The sequence below is a fragment of the Xenopus laevis genome, chromosome 8L, assembly GCF_017654675.1.
Source record: "Xenopus laevis strain J_2021 chromosome 8L, Xenopus_laevis_v10.1, whole genome shotgun sequence".
Classification (NCBI taxonomy): domain Eukaryota; kingdom Metazoa; phylum Chordata; class Amphibia; order Anura; family Pipidae; genus Xenopus; species Xenopus laevis.
Genome location: NC_054385.1, coordinates 55,323,147 through 55,339,935, shown reverse-complemented (window position 1 = coordinate 55,339,935; position 16,789 = coordinate 55,323,147). Strand labels below are relative to the sequence as shown.

Here is a 16,789-nt window from a genome sequence, read left to right as displayed (position 1 = left end):
TGTTATGCTTTACTGTGCTAATCCAACTGCTCATTGGCATTACAACCATCTTTGCAGGAGAAGATATAGCAAACGTAATATCTAATATTAAATGTTCCCAATACCGAGCCTCTTCCCCATTATATTAATAAGTAAATAAGTACAATTACAAAAAAGTACAAAAACCTTCACATCTGCTCATAATTCACCATATATTTTAACTCAAAACAATGTAGCAATATTTTTTCAGTTCAACATTAGGATCTAATCCACTGTCCATATAAAGGAGGCCTGCTGTTTACTCTCATATACTTGGTTGCCTTATTATGGATAAGGGTCTGCTTCAGGAGAATTGGTTATGTTGCCACAAGGACATGCTATAGGAAATGTATAGGAAAATTGCTATACATGTATTTAATTATATAATGATATTTAAAATATCATTAGAGAATGATTAGCCTAAACTGAGAGAAGTGATCATATGGTTTAGTTACAGGCATCAGAGTAAATGACTGTGGTATATGAAGCATTGCACAACCCTCTTTTGTCATTTCTTGTGTCACAGTGAAGCTAGAAATGTGTTGCTTAAAATTGCAAAATCTGCTGTTTTGAGTTTGGTTCTCATTTTGCAAATTTAGCAGTCTTTTTTGCTTCCTCCTAAACTTTACTAAGGCACAGAATGTAAAATTCCAATTAGCATCACTTGGTGGAAAAGAAAATACAAATGAATCTTGCTTATTAAAGATTATTATTACCCTCTTTTGAATGTGTATTAAAAGCATAATACTAACGCATCACATTGAAAAGTGTGATAAAGTACAATATTCCATGCCATTGATTTCATACATACTAAATGCCATGTGGCTTAGTCTGGATTTCCATAGTCTAAAGGTGCATAATAAAGCAAACATATGTGTTCTTGTTTCATTAGCGCATAGACTCAATTAAGGTTAGGGTTGATCGCATACAGTAAAGTAGGATCATGACCAAATGATCACCACAAAGGGTTGTTTTCTGACTGTATAACTGCAGAGGCCCTTCATTTTTTTCTGTATAAAGCCCTGTGTTAGTTTAGTTTGGTGTTGATAGTTGCCTTTTAGGCTCAACAGATCTGCACGGTCCTTCCTCTATAGCTGGCCATAGCCAAATGGGCTGATCCAATTGTGGGCCCTAGAGCCCAATGATCGGATAATAATGCAGCCAATACGGGCAGTCGGATCAACAAACAGATGCCGCCGTGATCCGACGGGATTTTTAACCCTGCCCGATTGACATCTGGCCTACTTTCGGCCGATTATCAATCGGGGAAGCCCGTCGGACGACCACACACGGGCCAAAAAGCTGCTAACTCGGTCTGTCAGCAGCTTTTATTGGCCCATGTATGGCCAGCTTTACTCTTTTGGCAGCTTATATCTGCTTGTGTATAGGGGCCTTAAGGGTGGCTATACACGGGCATATTTAAGTTGTCGCTTCAGACCAATTCAGCAGCTTATCTGCCCATGTATGGGGCCCTCCAATGGGCCCACCCAACCAATATCGGGTCAAAAATCAAAAATATGTTGATTGGGCAGGTTTCATTTTCATGTCGGACCAATGACGGTTAGTATTACCGGCCTTGTAATCCGATCTCATTAGTCTGAGTTTCCAATCACCAGGCTCCACTGGCAAATGAAAATTTCTGAATTAAATAGATGGGAGCTTAGGTTTCTATATGTTATCCGTCTTTCTTTTTTTCACATCTGCCTTATTGCCTTGTGTAAATTTTAACTTTTGCTGATTACATTCTTAAAAACTTTGTCGCTGTCTGGCATAGGCTAGCTATCAATTTATGCTTTGTCACTTATTATTATCCAGCTACTACATGTAAAATTTCAGTTCTGGGAAATATTTTGTACTTTAATAATTTATATACGGCACAAAATAAATTATAGATGCAAGTGCAGTGTACTCTTCCATACAGGGGGAAAACCCCAATAAATAATAGCGTTTTGCACCCACAAATCAAAACAGATTTCATAAACACTGAGGCTTGTTTCCTGGTGATACATAATCATTAAGTCATAGTCTAGCATAGTGTGTATTTGGGTGCATGGCATTATCTCTTTAGACACTTGACCTCCATAAATTACCAATTAAAAGTCTCTAGAACAAAACCCAACTTGTGACAACTAAAAATATGGGTTTGACACAGCTGCATACCATCACCATCAATCTAAAGGACTGTACAAAATAATAACATTTAAAAAATAAATAAAAAGGAGTATTAGTAATCTCAGCAACACTGCGTTGCTCTGTACATTTTAGCACACAATGACAGTAGTTATGCTTTAATGTTACAATTACACAGTTGTGAAAATACATACAGTATGTGTTGGTAATGTATAGTAAATAATGGAATAAAACATTAATTGTATATTAAATTAATTAAAGTGTTATTCATGATTAACAAATGCCATCCGTTACATTGCCTAAGCATTATCAGTATTTTCATTATACACTGAAGGACATATTACAGCATTAAAACAAAACTCAAGCAACTCTGGCCAAAATGTATATTTCAGTATGAATGAAGCAGAATTTCTAAATGAAATGGATTCTCGTGACAATTAGGGAGCAGTCGGGTTTCCTCAAATAAGCAAACCCATTATAAGATAATCTGAGGAAACCTGGTGCTGGTAGGAAAACAAATAACCATTTGAGTCAGTACATATAAAGTCTGCATCAATAAAGATGGATGAATGTCCCAGTTGCCCAGTGATCTGTTAAATGGAAATTGGATCCTCTCCCAGATACAATTGTTGCTTAAAATTGAAACACTGGTTTATGATCTCATAAGCAGATACCTCTCTACCATTCGTTCAAATCAGAGTACATAAAGCAGTGATAGGCAAACTGTTGGGCTGCCACCCCAAAGGGGCCAGAAGAAGTATATGGGGAGTATGGTGGAAGGGTAATTTGGAAAGAATACATATATATGCTTTCCCTTAAACCTATTTTTTGATCATATTGGCTATACTAAACATTCTCAAAATGATAGTATAATGAGTTATAATGGGCCTTTTACAGATCCCTGGAGCACAAGTGTTAAGGGGGGCAAGTGCATGCCACTCAGAGCTCACTTAACAAGCTCCTTGTACCAGATTGAATGACAGAGACCCACTCAATTACATGCAATAGGGGACTACAGAGGAGCCTCCCTCCACTCATTACTCTTGGAGAGAGAGCTGCCTAATACTCACTGCATAATATTTTGCAAATGGCCCCTATATATCATACATTTATTAGACCCATTGTCTTATGTCCCGTTATCTGAAAACTGGCACCAGAGCTACCCTTTATCACTCAGAACTGAACAGAAAGAGAGCAGAGGAAGCAGAAGTTGTTATTCTAAACCCGTCAGATCAGTCAGCACTGCATTAAACTAGATTTGAGAGTAGAATTCTGGGAGGGAAAGTTATCTATCAAGTATAAGGACCAGACAATTCCAGATAAGGAGCTCCATTCCATGTTTTTAACCTTCATAATGGTTAAGAGGGCCCTGACCAAATGAGGAGGGCTTGAACCCCAAAAATTCCAAAAACTATATATAACTATAAAAGGAGAAAAGGAGCAGAATGTGCAAAATATAGTTAAAAGTGTAAAATAGTTAATTTTTGTGAAGTTTCACAAAATTAAAATAATTTTTAGAGGGCCATCTTACCCTCTTTTTTCTTTCATTTGTATTTGTGTAACAGATATATAAAATATTGTTGTTGCAGAACCAATCATAGCTGCTATCAAAGTGTTTCTGACGCCTCCATTAGATTCGACTGCCTTGCATCTTGTTCTAGCAATTACTGTTTTCTCCCTTCAAAGCCTAATGCAACTCTTGCAAGAAGCAGAATACATATGTGGTTAAAATGCTAGGAGCATGGTCTGTGTGACAAGTAACCAGACATAAGCAAACAAACATAGACAAGGCCAGGCAATGCAGAATAAGGAATAACCTGCTAGGATGAAAATGCAGTGACAAATAATTAAAAATATATTATTATATGTATTTCCCTGTAAAAAGCATAAGACCTAAAGAGTTTAGGTAATTGGATTTCCAGCATTAAGTATATTTCTACCTGTGACCCTTTACCTTATTCACATTCTGAACATTTTCTCTGAAACTGAAAAATGAAAGACATTCTGTGTATTGAGTGTCAGAAGAGGCAGCTAAAAGTCCACCTGTACTCCAAGTCCAATTAATTCTAACAGCCAATACATGCGGTAACATATAGCATTAGGGGGGAAACTTATCTTCACACTCTACTTGAAATGTCAAGTGTCCTTTGATGTTCCTGCGAGTCAAAGTATTTCCATTACCTGCAATGCTCTAAAATGAAAACTGCAAAGCTAAGAGTGTATAAGATAAAGTAAGCAGGAAAAAGAAAACAGGGTAAAAATGGAACAAAATGAAACAGAAAAATAATTCAATCTTTTATTCTACTGCTTCCGTGTGTTCTAGATAAGAGAGAGCCTAAAAATGATGTTGGCTTCTATATCTTAAGATAGCAGCTTGGCTGATGGAAACAAGGAGGATGGAGTGTAGTGTGAGTTTTTCGATGCAAAACTAACACCAACAGCAATGTATTGAATAGATTACCCCAGATTATGCTGTATTCTTTAACTCCAGTTTCAGACTTGCTACCATATTCTCTCCTGTATCCCCTTATCTTTGCAAGGGAAATACATGTCTTTTGAGATTTGTGTAGCTATTATAAAAATCTGTAATGTTACTACTATCAAAAAATTAAGGTACTGATAAACCTTGTTGGTTGTACCATCTGTCCCACACAGTAACTTTAATGGTCTGTCTATCCCCAAAGTGCCACACAGATACAGTATTTTTGTTTTTTTTATGCAAAAACAAAACAACATTGTTCCTTTGCTATACAGAAGAACTAAACTAAGAAAAGTCCTTCCCCAGTGCAATACCTGTAGTAAGGCTTCTTGTAACGCTAAATATTAACTTGCTACAAACATAGCATTCCCTCAAAGCCCCAAATGAGCAATTTGTATGTATGTATGGAGATAAATACAAATTACATCTTTGGGGCCCATTCACTAAGTTCGAGTGAAGGAATAGAGGAAAAAAAACTTCGAATTTTGAAGTGTTTTTTTGGCTACTTCGACCATCGAATGGGCTACTTCGACTACGAATTCGAATCGAACGATTCGAACTAAAAATCGTTCGACTATTCGACCATTCGATAGTTGAAGTACTGTCTCTTTAAGAAAAAACTTCGACCCCCTAGTTCGTCACCTAAAAGCTACCGAAGTCAATGTTAGCCTATGGGGAAGGTCCACATAGGCTTTCCAAGTTTTTTCTGATCGAAGGATAATCCTTCGATCGATGGATTAAAATCCTTCGAATCGTTCTATTCGAAGGATTTAATCGTTTGATCGAACGATTATTCCTTCGATCATTCGATCGAACGAATTGCGCAAAATCCTTCGACTTCGATATTCGAAGTCGAAGGATTTTAATTCGCCAGTCGAATATCGAGGGTTAATTAACCCTCGATATTCGACCCTTAATACATCTGCCCCTTTGTGTCCTCATGGCCAGCTATGCATCCAGAACCCCTTTTTTACTAGTGTAACAGGTGGATGGGTTAGGGTCTGCCTTAATCTTCCTTGGGTTACTATATACTGGTTCCAGAACCCAGGCAAGGGGTGTAACGCCCAGATACTCCCAATAGGCACAATACAACAATAGAACAATTTATTTAATAGTTGGTACACTCTTCAAATATGCAGGGTGTGTGCTCAGATAGTACAACAATAAACAGCAAGTGGGAGCAGGTAAGATACACAGATAAAGTACTCACAGATCCTTTGTTATCCCTTTGTCAGCTTTCTCATTGGGTAGCATTGCCTGCCTTATGGCCACCAACTCTCCATCCCTAGGATCTACCTAATCCTGAGCCTAACCAATCGGGTCTCTATAATGGCAGCAGAGGTGCCGCTGGATACTAACCCCTCATTAAACTCCTGGTAGGAGCCTTCGCTCACTAACTTTCCTAATCTTAGTTGTCACTCCTAAAGTGACCTATTACAATTTCTGACCTGACACTTGGTTTCTCCTATACTGAGGTCTACCTCCACCTCAAGCCCTAACAGCAACACAGCACCTCCTCCAGCAAGTGGGTGTAACAGAAAGAGGCAGAATACACGTGAGCATTCCTCTTTTATAACCTCTAGGAATTACCCCCCCTCCTCTCTGGGAAAAAAGGTCCCAGCCTAGATGGCCAACTCAATCCCTGGGGCATAGAAAAACCTTCACCCTCCTACACTAGATAGGTTAGGTTGAGAGGGATAACACTGTATGTTCCATTGTTGTTGTTGTATGTTAATATTTTCCTTTTAAATACATTTATTGATTTAATTATTTTATTTATTGAACAGGTATGGGACCTGTTATCCAGAATGTTCAGATCCTGGAGTTTTCCAGATAATGGATCTTTCCATAATCTTCATACATTAAGGGGGTTATCAAAGCTTGAGTTTGTGAGTTTTTTTAATACCGTGAACAAAATCACAACTTAAATGTTTTCTAATTTATGAAAAAAATTTGAATGTAAAAAACTTGAATCAGTGAATTCAGGGGGAAAAAACAGAACACTCTAATTTATCAAGTTTGCGTCAAAAAAAGCACGAATTGCTAGCATTTATCGAGTTTTCAAACGAAAACCCACTGAAATAAACCCCGAACATCTTCAAATGGTTCCCGGGACCTCTGCCATTGACTTCTACACGACCTTGAAAGATTTTAGCATGAGTGTTTTCGGATTCAAGCTATTTCCAACTTCGGGGCATAATAAATCTCGAAAAATTCAGTTTATTTTTTTAACCTGAAAAATTACTTTTTACTGAAAACTACCCTCGAAAACTCAAATTTTTCGGGGGAAACAAACCTCAACCTTTAATAAATAACCTTCCAAGTCTTACAAAATCATGTAAACATAAGATAAACCCAATAGGCTGGTTTTGCTTCCAATAAGAATTAATTTTATCTTAGTTGGGATCAAGTACCTTGTACTGTTTTATTAATACAGAGAAAAAGGAAATATTTTTTAGAAATTTGGATTATTTGGATAAAATGGAGTCTATGGAAGAGGTCTTTCCGTAATTTGGAGCTTTCTGGATAACAGGTTTCCAGATTCCATATCCATAACAATTTTTTTTTCTTTTCTTTCCTTTTTTATTCTTTACCCCCCTCCCCACTATAAACATATGTTCTCAACAAGTACAATAAAAATGCAAGGTGCAAAGACACCACACTTACCCACAGTACACCACTTTGTCACTGAAACCCCATCAGATGCAAATCTTTGTGCCCAATCACAGAGGTAAAAGAATTTGTATGCAAGTGGCCCCTATGTTTGCGCTGGGAATACTTTTCCCTGTTTAAGGCAAAAATTTATGCAGTTTTATGCCTAAACACGATTCATTAACGTACCAGTTCCAAAGATGCTCCTTTCTGTGTAAAATATGTGATAAATGACATCTAAAATTGCACTTACACTCTACACTTGTGTTTGCAAATGAGCTGTAAATGTGCTCCCTTTTGTCCTGTCGGAGTGTTAGTTGGCTACCTGAATGACGGATTACCTGATTCATTCACCACTGCATTTAGCAGAGCTAACCACCGATACAGGCATTTTTCCCGGACCCCAAGGGACAATGTCTACTTCTAAAAAAATTGTTAAAGGAAAACTTTCCCTCCAAAATGAATACTTAAGCAACAGATAGTTTATATCAAATTGAATGTTAGTCCAGCACCCACTGTTTCATGAATAAAACGGCCTTTATTGGACCAAGGGCATTACAGCAACGTTTCAGACCAACTGGTCTTTTATCAAGCTAACCAACATGTGATTCAATTGTGCTATTTATACACTCACACACCATCTAGTGGTCATTAGTGACAATTAGTATATAGAAAAAACAATTCTTAGATGTATGTAAGACTATTTTTCCAAATGAACAGTAAATACAGCTAATTCCAGGCCCATTATACAGCTAATACAGCTAATTCCAGGATTATGGGTAGAGTGAACAGTGGATGAAAAAGAAGGGCTCGGCATTATTGTCCAGCATGAAAAAGTAAAGGTTTTACGAAGACCCCATTTATTGCGCTGTCCCTGAAGGTTTGTACTTCATAATTACCTTGCAGCTCATCATCTGGCTAAAGTCAGGCTGTAGCGCTTCACAATGGTATGAGCTGAAGTTGCAAACATCATATCTGTAAGATCCCTCTCTAATAAATACATATGTGAAGAAGAAGAAATGATAAAAAAAATTGAAATAACTACAAATGGGAAGTTATAGAAGCACAATGTTCTGTACCATTATAATTTTATGTCTACTTAACTGGAAAATGGTTTTGATATTCTGAACTTCCTTACTGTAGTGACTGTATATGTACAGGTATGGGATCTGTTATCTGGAAATCCGTTATCCCTAAAGCTCCAAATTATGGAAAGGCCCTCTTCCATAGACTCCATTTTATCTAAATAATCAAATTTTTAAAAAATGAATTCCTTTTTCTCGGTAATAATAAAACAGAAGATAATGCCCCATTTAACATCAGTAACATTCACGTTAAGAATTTTAATGTTTGAAGATGGTTCTTATGGAGTGGGGTTTAGGGATAGAGTTTAGGGTTATACTAAACTGGTGCTATTGGAGGGATTTTATTCTGAGAAAATTAAGGTGGCACATTCCCAGATGATGCCATCAGTGTAAATTTGTTTTAGTATTTGAGGCAGATTCAGTATCAGATCAGTTTTTCATTTTGCAAACATATATTGTGTTATGCTGCTTCATTTGGAATATAGTACTTCTACACCAGCTATTGTACAGTATATACTGAAGTGTTTCTATACAGAGTCAAGACTCCTGCAACACACATACTTACTGCTAGTTTACCTACCTATGCTCAGAGCATCTACCCGACTGAACATCTGAAATGCTTGCATTTCCATATAAGACTCTGTTCCATTTAATATTGTAGCTACGTTTCTTTGCCTGCAGCTACTTCCAAGTCATATGAATGGCAAACATGCTGCCTGTGGCAGTCTCTAGAGCTGTAAGCTGTGTTATTTATAAAAAGTTATTTTAAAAACCATGTTGCTGTCATTGTCACTTTGACTACAACTGGTAAGAAATGCATTAATATATGTACTGTATGTAAATATAGTTGTAAATAGTTGTAGACTGGATATACATACTTAAATATAACAACATAAAACATAAATAAATACAAATATATACAGTTTTTTATATATATATATATATATATATATATATATATATATATATATATATATATATATATATATACAGTATATATATTCTATATACAGTATATATATATTCTATACTTTCAAAAAACTGTCATTCATTGGAGATGTTTGCATTTGAGTGACAACCTGGTGAACCATTTTCACTAGAATGTACTTACCCTGCTGGTTTGGTCTTTGCAGTTTCTGTAACCTCACAGTTGGGACTGTAGAAAATGATTGTTTTCAGGGCAGCCCACAGAGAATTGCAGGTAGTCAGGTCAGGGTTTTGCAAATACATGTAACAGGGAGTAAGGACTGCATATACTATTGCAGGAAAAACCCTTGTTTATCAGTGGGTCTTTACGGCTGCCATTGTTAAAAATTACTATTTGAATAGCATTGTTTCAGAACAAACAATAGGTGCTACTTCATATGTTTTTTCAGTTGTACTTGGCACCAGCAAATGTTTTATAACGTGCATTGCTGTTATTACACCACGGGGTAGATTCACTAACGGGTGAATTTTCAACAGCGTCAGCTTCGCACACATCGCACCACTTCGCCAGGCGCAAATGCGATACAACTACGCCAACTCACTAATATGCAAGGTTTCGTCCTGGGCGCCGAACGATGACGAATTTTCGATAGCGTTACTTCGGCAGTTCGAGCATTTCATAGCAAAGATGCGCTAGCGGTCATTTGTGCCTAGTGAAATTCGCTAGTGATCTTGCGCTTAGGTCAATTTGTATAATGGAGGTCTTTATTATAAATGTTGGTGCAAATGCTTGAAGTTACCACTTTTTATTAAAAATATCCATGGAACCTTAATAAAGACAAGAGAGTTAATATAATGCCCAACACATGAGCCCACTGTAAAATGAATGTTCCACATGTTATGAAATGTCTGGAGAAAACCGGTTACCCAAAAAAAGTTTAAATTAGGACTTTTGAAGGCAATTCCTCTTAAAAAAAGGAAAAGTCGCCAGCGTTTTTTGAACTTAATGCATTTTCGGCAACAGGATATGATGTAAGTGACAGAAGATTGAGGAAGATCTAACTTCTTTTTAGCATTTCGCCTGGTCTGAACAGGGGCGATCCTGGCCCCTCCGCCGCCTGAGGCAGCAGCAGTTGCTGCTGCCCCCCCTCCCCGAGAAATTCGCTCTTAAAGTACCAGGAGCAGCATTTTGCTGCCCCTGGTACCTAGTGGGGCGCAGCCTCCTGAGGCAACAGCCTCAACTCGCCTCATTGGCGGAGCACCCCTGGGTCTGAAGAGGCAAAGTCAACTCTGGCGAAAGAGATATCGTTCAGTAAAATCCGCACTTTACTGAATTTGCAGATTATCGACCTTTCGCCAGAGTGATAAGTTGCCTGGTGATAGAGTGCGAACGAATGCTAGCGACAGTCTCTTTCGCTCGCGAATTGGCACATGTGCCTGTTAGTGAATTGCCGATGTCCCTGCAGGGGGGTTAACGCTGGCGAATTGTCGCTAGCGTTAGCCACTTTGTCCTTTAGTGAATCTACCCCAAAGAGAGAGTCATCTGTCTATAATGTGATTGATTGATAAAGGGGCCAAAGCAATGCTCCACTGGTGAGTACTAGAGAAGACTCTAGAGCCTGGGTTGCATCCTGAATGTATGGAAGTGACCGTCCAGCAACCACAAATAAGATATACCTAGTAAAGCTATTTGGCAGGTTTACATTAGGTTGAGTTGTAACAATGACATGGTGGGCATATATTCAAAACAGCTCAAGGTGTTATTGATAGTCGGGAGGTTTACTGAAGCACTGAAAGATGGTTGTTTGGAACAGTGAGTATTGCATGCACGCATAGTATTGACAAACAGTGACACTCATGAATTGTTTGATTCAAACCCAAATTTCAATCCAGCACTAGGTACAAAGTGTAGCAATCTCTGGGGCTTCCCTTAGTGCTCAAGCACCGGCACCCCAGAGATAAAAAAAATGACCCCTAGTGTCTTTTATCTATACATAACTCCAATAGTTACATAAAGTTCCAAAATTCTATCTCTTTTCATCATTATGCATGTAGACATGTGCATCTATGCGTACATAGTACTGTATGAGTACAGTAATACTACAAACACTGAAATATATACATGTGGGTAATTAGAAAAATAAACATACTATCTATTTACACAGTATCTGCACAAAGAAACCTTTGTAGGCATAGTTTCTGTGAAAAACACAGTTGTTAGGCTTTCACATGGTAGGTACAGTTTAGGGCAGAGATCTGCATGATATTATGGTAAAGGAAGGAGCTGCTTGAGTCATAATGGTTCATAGGCATAGTATGAAACACAGAAGCTGAGCTGGTTGGAAATGTAAAGACTAGAAAAAAATTGTTAGGGTTACTCTGTCTGCTCTATCACTAGATAGGGGCCTGTTAAATATTCCTTGTGCTTCTGGGCATACTATATAAAATATAGTAGATAGTAGTATAGTATATTCTGGTTTTTCATTTTGTCTAAGGCCTGTGCTGCTGGTGAAATAGTAATTTTGAAGGCATTTGTCAGCCCTGTCTAGTTTATGTTTTATTGGCTTTGAGAAATAGAGAGAAATGACTGCTTTTGATTTTGTTCTTATCGCTTCTTCTGTGAAAATGTAAGTAGGTGATGGTACAACCTCTCTTGCTCTCTTTTTTAAAAGACAAATAATGCAAAGTGCTAAGACAACCCATGGGGATCATGCACAGACCAAAGCCAGGGGATCCCCATAATGAGTTATTTAGTTCTCTCAAGTTTGCTTAGTTTTGTCAGATTCTAGTCAAACGTCCCTTGGAGTATTTTTAGCAATCTTAAGCTCTTAGGTCTCTTTTTATTGTTTTCTTTTATTACTAGACTGCTTGTTCTTTTGTTCCTTTAGGGATTTGTTTTTCATCAGTTATTCTTTCTTTATTCAGGGTTACACAATTCCATATTGCTTCTTAAAATGAAACCCACTTAGCTTTTTTCGTATGTGCATTTTATTTGCTTGGGTTCAAAGCTAGTATGCAAATCTGTACTACCTCACTAGTATGGCTTTTTGGTTAAAGGAGAAATAAAGGCAAAAAATAAAACCTCTTCATAGTGTTCTCTAGTTGCAAAGAAAGATTTTTCTAATATAGTGTCGTTAAAAAAATGGTACAGTTTTTATAAAAAAGCTGAATGTATGCAGTCCTATTCCCCTTCACTATACTCCGTCTGACTTCTGCAGTTCTCTAGACGGTCGCCAGCTACTGAGCAGGGAAAGGAGCAGTGCTGCCTGAGTTTCTGTGCAACTAGGGAACACTATAAAGAGGTTTTATTTGTTGCCTTTATATCCCCTTTAGGAATGTCCAGATTTTCCCACATGTAGTCTGGAGGTATTGTATCTGCTGATGCAAAATAAACAGATTTATAAACATTGCATCAACCTTGTTGTATTCATTGCTCCCTACAGAGCCACCGTTTTTTTTAAAAAAGCCACAAACAGTGGTTAAATTGGGCAAGATAAATGATTATTTCAAAACGTCTTCTGTAATTCTCTCTCGTCTCTGTAAACTTCAGTGCTTGCACTATGTCTTCCTGTCACCTCCCCCTCAAAACCCTATTATACACGAGAGGGAAGCAGAACCTCAAAGGGAACTGAAATATCTGACTTTGTACTACACATTAACAGAGATTTCACATTTTGAGCTGGATTAAACTGAGAACTACTGCAAACTTCTTTATATTCTACATTTAGTGATATATGTAAATCCCCCCAAAGGGAACCTGAGAAAAGCAGCCAGTGGATTACAGATAACTGTGAGGGTATATGTGTACTTACAGTTGTGTTGGCAACGAAGATTGCAAGGTACAGTAAATATTTTGAAAAATGTTGACTGTTACAATCAAGCTAGATTGTTATTGTGTTAGCAAATGTTACCTTCTATTTACAAGTATTTATGCAAATATACCAATATAATTATCGCAAATGATGGGCCATTCATTCCTGTAATTCATTATATATTTATTTTATATGTTTGAAAATTTTTCTCCTGCTCGTGTACTTTTCCCCTCCCACAATTAACATGTTTAAGGCACCATGATAGATTATTATTATTGGAAAGTGCTAATAATGCTATGCCTGAGGCATAGAGATATTAAATGGCATGTCAAATGTAAGAAGAAACTGGCACATAAATTGCACAGGAATTATATCTAGGCACCTCTGATTATCTAGATCTATGGCGATTTAGATGACCAAACTAGTCAATAAAAGTGCTGATCTGGTTTTAATCCATAAATCCAGATCACTGAGGATCATGATCACAGGAAAATTATATTACTACCCAACAGACTTTTTAGAATCCTTGACAGTTGGTTCAATTGACTCTAAACTGCCAGGCTGGCAGTATGTGTGCTACCAGCTCAATGGAACATGACTTTATTTGAATAAACACACTGATCCCTGATGGGGGTGGGAACCAAATGAGATCCCAATCCATAGAAGGAATCTGGTTTCTTCCTTCTCTATATGTTAATTCTTCTAATAGGCAGAATGTCAGTTTCACAGGCAAATATCAGACATTTTAGTGAGCCAAAACACATTTGCAACATTGCTTCTTAAGCATTTGTAACTAACCCCTTCCCTAATGATTTGGGCATTAGCATTTAATTCAAACTGGTTCATCATAGGAATGTATTACACATGCATAAAACTTCATATCATGAAACCACATATCGTTACCAAAAAAGCAGAATATTTGGTTTTTCCTAACGAAAGTAGATGCATAATATAAATTTAGATATATTGTATAGTTACCGTTCTCTCGCTGTTATAAAAAAAATTCTAATATCCTTTCTGCAAAAAAAGGAAGGACTTGTTTTTTTCCATATATTTGTTTTTTTTTCCATCAGTGCTATCCAGCTGACCTGCAGAGATGGGATTCACAGAGAGTTTAATCTGTCATAATAAATGTAGTTCCCATTCACTTAAATGGCTCTGTGCTTAGGAGTATTGTCTTGTGAAATAGATTTGTCTTGACATGGTTTATGCGTCAGTAAAACAGCCATTAATGAAACTGTAATCATTTTATCTCTACCAGTAAAATCTCTATTTCTCATCTCTACTCTTAAAACAAATCACCACCTGCGAACCAAGGCATATGTAATGGCACATGTCCTTGTGGTTTGAAAGGTCAACAATGACATATATTGAGTTATATAATACTTCTCTATTTCAGAATATAATAAGAATACAGTATACTTTGCTTAGTTGATCATATAGGAACTGGTATGACATTTATATCCTTCCTGTAATCCGTGTTTGCCCTTGCCAATATTCTTTCAGTAAAAGCTGTAGTGGATTTGCCCTTACAGAAACAGTTCTCTGGTTCTATAAGCTAATGAAACTATAGGAGTTTGCTAGATTAGATGTTCAGTAAGCATATGGATGGAGAAATGTCAGCACCATAAAAAACATAAGTTCATATGCAAATGTGGAAATACAGGAACACAGAAATCAGGAAGTTAGGACAAACAACTCAACACGTCTGGCTTTGCAACATGGCCAGATCACAGTCCACCATAGAAAAGTGAGACATTATAACAATTAAAGGCCCTCTTTTGGAATATTACCAAAGCTGAGCCTTTAGATCCTCCTAGGGTTTAGCTGTAAAAATATTTGCAACTTGTAGTGAGTTCCTAACAGAAGGGAGCTAGAATCCAATGAACATCTGTCTGCCTGTATCTTTCCAATTGTGAAAGATGACTAACTTTGGACCAATTAAGATGTATAGCTCACTTTAAATTAACTTTTACCCCAACATGTAATAAAATAAAATGAATAGACTTTGCCCAGATGCAGTTACCCATAGCAATTAATAAGATGTTTGCTGAGTAACCCATAGAAACCAATAAGATGTTTGCCGTTAAACAGGCTACCAGTAGATTCCATCTGCTGATTGAATGCTGTAGGCTACTTCACCAGGCCAAACTTAGAATCTTTTATTACATAACCACTTTAGTGACATACAAGCAGTGGTATTTCAGACAATTTGCAACTGTTTTCATTTAAATTGTTTGTTGCCCAGTTATGTGTCTTGAATCTTCTATCTGACTGGTAGTGCTTAAACACCCTAGCAGTTATTCAGTTGTTTGTAAGTCATAATTAAATATAAATAGAGAGGATGTATCAAGCTGAAAATAAAAACTTTAAATATATATATATATAATATATAATAATAAAAGCTTTAATATAAATATAAGCAACTGAATAATGTTTTAATAATAAAAACAGTATCTTGTACTCAATCATAACTAAGCTACATAGTAACATAGTAACATAGTAACATAGTAAGTAAGGTTGAAAAAAGACACATGTCCATCGAGTTCAACCTTTTTTTAATTGTTGAGCTAAGTGACCCTAACAACCAGGTGGGATTTTTAGTTAAAGGCCAGTAAGTGACTAAACAGAAATCCAAAAACAAATAAATAAGAAAATGTTAACAGTATGAAAAGTTGCTTGCAGAAGGTCCATCTATAGCATGATACAATTTAATAATGACCTATCAGCACCTTTACATATCAAATACATCCATCAAGTACTGTATCTTTCCAGTTTCTGTAGAACATGCCAGCACCAGGTATTTATTTTTTAAAAACAGATAAGTTCACAGGTGCCCGGAGTTTTCATTTGGAGGACATAATTTCAATTCATCCAATAGATTCTTCATTCTGCAGTATCTCATTGCTACCCTATTTCTGCCCCATGGCATTTGTGAATCCAGAATACCTAACCTGGATCCAAATGCATCCAAGCTACTGATAGGTCTCCTCTTTTTTAGTTTGTTATCATCCTAACAAACTATATCTATAATTATAAATCCTCTTCATTCTGGATTTTTCATTTCCACTCTTCTGATAATGGTAATGTAAGAGTTTTCCCATTGACACTCGCACCTTTCTTTTACTACCATTTCAAATAAAGGCTATTGATATCATTCATCTGTTTTCTTTCTACCCCCGCTCCCTCTGCATTCTATTACTTGAATTGGCTTACATTATTAGATTACATTGATGTCAGTAAATGTTTTCACTTAGCTCTTACACTGTTTAAGGCATTTCAACCCAAACAGAAGAGAAACTGAACTGGTCATACAGTCTGTAAATCATTCCCAATTGTACCTTGTACCTTGTAAGCAAGGCCAGTCCAGAATACCCAATTAGTCCCACAACCAGTTCTTCTAAAGCCATTCAAAGCCCTTGCACTCTTTTTGCTGAGGGTTGTCTCCATAAATCTAATGTCGGCACTGACCTCTGGGACCCTTTTCCTTTTTGCAGTCTCAACGTTAATAAAAATAATCTCTGCACTTCTGTAATACAAAATGGCACTTACATAGAGGTACACATAATAGTTCCTGACATACAGCTCTTTGATGATATGAGTTTAGGCTGATACTTGCTATTTCTTGATCCATATTCAGGCTATAAGATGTTTCATTAAGGCAGTTGTCATAGTTGCCTTGTTTT

General features: G+C 36.9%; 1 protein-coding gene across 3 annotated transcripts in view; it reads left to right on the top strand.

Annotated features, from left to right (window-relative positions):
* The window catches only part of LOC108698914 (connector enhancer of kinase suppressor of ras 2-like), a 306,790-nt gene that overhangs the window by 243,054 nt on the left and 46,947 nt on the right, over positions 1-16,789 (top strand). The window lies entirely within an intron of this gene.